At 36.7% G+C, this 3,531-nt stretch overlaps 1 pseudogene; it reads right to left on the bottom strand.

The window, feature by feature from the left end:
* Positions 1-2,293: 2,293 nt before the first annotated feature.
* LOC145540086 (U2 spliceosomal RNA) lies at positions 2,294-2,456 on the bottom strand (annotated as a pseudogene).
* Positions 2,457-3,531: the final 1,075 nt, after the last annotated feature.

Here is a 3,531-nt window from a genome sequence, read left to right as displayed (position 1 = left end):
CATATTTTTCTTTTACTGTGCTGAATTCAAATGGGTATTTTATTCTAGTGGGAAATATTTAGTTTTCAAAACTTTTTTTTTTTTTTTTCAGTGCTAGTGAATGCAAAATAAAATGTGGGATCCCTCCCCCCCAAAGTTATAGGTGAAATTTTGTTTGAGAAGGGCAGTACGTATTACAATTTAACTATGCTGGTAAAAAAAGCCACAGAGAGATGTCCCTGGCTGTCCAGTGATTAAGACTTCACCTTCCAATGCAGGGGGTACAGGTTTGATCCCTGGTAGGGGAGCTAAACTACATGCCTCGGGACCAGAAGACTAAAACAGAAGCAGTATTGTAACAAATTGAATAAAGACTTTAAAAATGGTTCACATCAAAAAATCTTGAAAACACAGGGTTATGTTCTTCAGTGTCCTAACGACAATAAAACTGAAATGTGGCTGTGTTATGGTTAGATTCACCTGTGAATACAGAAGGGAGAGGAGGAACTATCTTGCCACTGTTTGCAGCACTATAAAAGTATACTTAAAATTAATGCTAATGTTGAGATACATATTTTTTGCCTTAAGGTTTTAAAAGCTATTTTTAAAAACTTCATGCTCCAGTTCTTCTAGTTGGTACCTTTTATGAGTGGTTTTTTTTTTTTTTTTAGGTTATTTTGAAGGAAAACCTACTTGGAGTCTCTATTGCCATAGCAGGAAATCTGAAAATAGAAATCTCTATCCTTCTTTCCTCCTGGCTGAAAGTTAGCTAAAGATGGTTTTCCAAAACAGTATTCATTAATTCAAAGTTTTAGTACAACTGGAAGAGTTAGTGTTACTTTTTCAATCCAGCTCCTGGGTAAGGAATTTTTCATTTTTTCCTACTTGTCCTTTTCCATTGAAAAGGACCTATTTGTCATTTACTTAAACTAATGGTTTAACTCTTCAGAGTTTACTATCTTACTAAGTATTCAGCACAGATTGAAATGTAGTCATTTTTAAGAATTTCGTTTTTATTAAGGAGTCAGCAGGATATTTCAGTAAAGGGTCTTAACAAATAACTTAGGCTTTGTAGGCCATTAGTTTCTGTCATAACTACTTAACTGTTGTCATGCGGAAATAGCAATAGACAACATGTAGATGAGTGTGCCTATTTTTTTAAAACAATATAATTGTATGTGTTTCTTCATTTTATTAAAACTTTGTTTAAAAATATTGTCAGTGGGCTTAATCTGGCCCATCAAATGGCTTTTCCAGCCCTTGCTTTCTCTGATAGATGTGTTCTTAGATTGAGGTTTTTATTCAAAACAGAGGTTTAAGAGAGTTTTTTGTGATGCACACTAACTATATAAAAGGTTCAAAGTATTGAAACTAAAATGTATGTAGATACAGTTAACCACCATAGCTGTATTTGTTCAAAAATGTAGTGAAGGTGATGAAAATAATTAGTAGATAGGTCTTTTGTGTGCTAAGAATAATGCAATTTATGGAGGGATCAAAAATCAAACAATTGCTATGAGAATTTATGTTCAGGTTAGATGAGAAATAGATACTAGTTCTTTTAGTGGTTTGAAATCCCTAGTGAGAAAAAGTAACAGAAATTGTTTAAGATAGGGGGAAATGGAGGTGAGCTGAAAACAGAATATAGTATAAATTCTGTGCAGCTCACTTATGATTTTTTCTTGGTAAGTGATTCCTTTTCACTGTTGACATCTGCTTACTGAGGATTTGTCCCATTTGTATTGAGATTTTGGCTCTGTTCCTTGCCACAGCCTTGGTTATGAACCTTGTTTTGACCAAAGTGCCTTGGGAATCTCATCTGGTGAAGCTTACTGAGGGATGTTAGTCAAAAGTGTGGTGTTTGCAGAAGAATTTCCCTATAGTGGAGAATTGAAATATAGGATCAACTTGGTTGATTTTGGTGTTCATTGCTTTAAGTATGCTCCCTTTAATAACTGGAAAATTAAGAAGTAGTCAATATCTTAGGTGTTTGATAACGTCTTTGAATTATTTTTTGATTATTTCTCTGTCTAGAATGGTTTCTGTTAATAAATGCCTCTAGTTTAAAAATAGTTTTTCTTTAAAAAGTGAATATCATAAATTATGATACTGTAAATTTGAATAGGACTTCCTAGGTGGCTCAGTGATGAAGAATTTGCCTGCAGTGCAGGAGAGACATGGGTTATATCTCTGGGTCTGGAAGCTTCCCTGGAGGAGATGGCAACCCACTCCAGTATTCCTACCTGGGAAATCATGGCCAGAGGAGCCTGGGGGACTACAGTCCCTGGGATCACATAAGAGTTGGACATGCGTTAGGGACTAAACAACAAACCTGAATAATGTAGGAAGAATGTTAATGTACTTCAGTTTTGAAAATCATGGTTTTAGTCAATGCCAAGAATGTACTTATTTAAAAATGCTAATTGCTAGTAGAGACATTTTTACACTTGATCTTAGCCAAAAGGCCGAGAAGCGATAGTAGAGACATTTTTAATATGTTAAAAGAAGAATTCTTCCCTAATACTTCAGAGCCCTTCAACCAAAAATGAAGGTTATATTCAGGTTGCAACTCAAATTGCCTCTTTCAATTAAGAAATGAAATGTAGGTGCCTGCTGTCATCAATTATTTCACGTTACTAATATTGTTACTGTAGGAAAGCAAAATGAAAACTTGGAGATAGTTTTGCAAATGACTATTTCAATATTTTGAAAATCCAAAAGAGTACATTGAGAAATAGTTAGCTTTGTGAACACTTACCAGTAGTCATTAGGAAGGCAATAAAGGAAGACCCATTTATAATAGCCACAAAATAAAAATCTTGTGAATCTGCCAAAAGGAAAACCAAGCCGGGAGAAATACAGTGTTTCTGGATGTAAGATTAAATGTACCATTCTTTGGTAGATCTCATTTTCCATGCCTGTGCCCCACAGAAGGCTTATATCAAATTGGTGGCAGCTGGGTAGTGGTGCTCATTGTGCCACTTGCAATTCCTGCAATAGAAGGGACAGGACAGGACAGCTACAGAAGTGTGTAACCCTACTTTACCCCACAGCTTGCAACAGACCTACCTGCTCTGGTTAGATTGGTAGTCATGTGACAGTTTACATCTCTCCCAGGTTTCCGGGGCAGAAGAGCTATTGTATATACATTAGCAGCTAGTGAACCTTGGCACATTCTAGTCTCTTCCCATGCCCTCCCCAACCACCAACACAGCTGTTTGACAGGGAGCAGTCAATGAAGAGCCAAATTCCCAACACTCCCTCATCCCACAACCTCCCCCATAGCACAGAGACACAGAGTTTCTGTTCAGGGGAAGGTTGGAGTGAGCATCGAAGACTTGGTAACACACTGTCCGTTGCAAGGGGCCTGACTATCTGGATCAGATTGGAGTAGTTTATACCCTATAGTATTGTTGAAAACAGTAGAGCAATCATCTAGCAATCATCGAAGGCTAACAATTGCTGGTGATACCAGTAGCTATCAGTGAGAAGCTTAAAGCTGAGAGAGAGAAAATCTGGATAAAACTACAGGCATCCCTTGTAATCAGAAAG

This window comes from Giraffa tippelskirchi, chromosome 2 (genome assembly GCF_054371585.1).
Source record: "Giraffa tippelskirchi isolate mGirTip1 chromosome 2, T2T-mGirTip1v1.2.pri, whole genome shotgun sequence".
Taxonomy (NCBI): Eukaryota; Metazoa; Chordata; class Mammalia; order Artiodactyla; family Giraffidae; genus Giraffa; species Giraffa tippelskirchi.
Note: the sequence above shows the minus strand (reverse complement) of the source record. Positions and strands in the feature narration are given on the sequence as shown.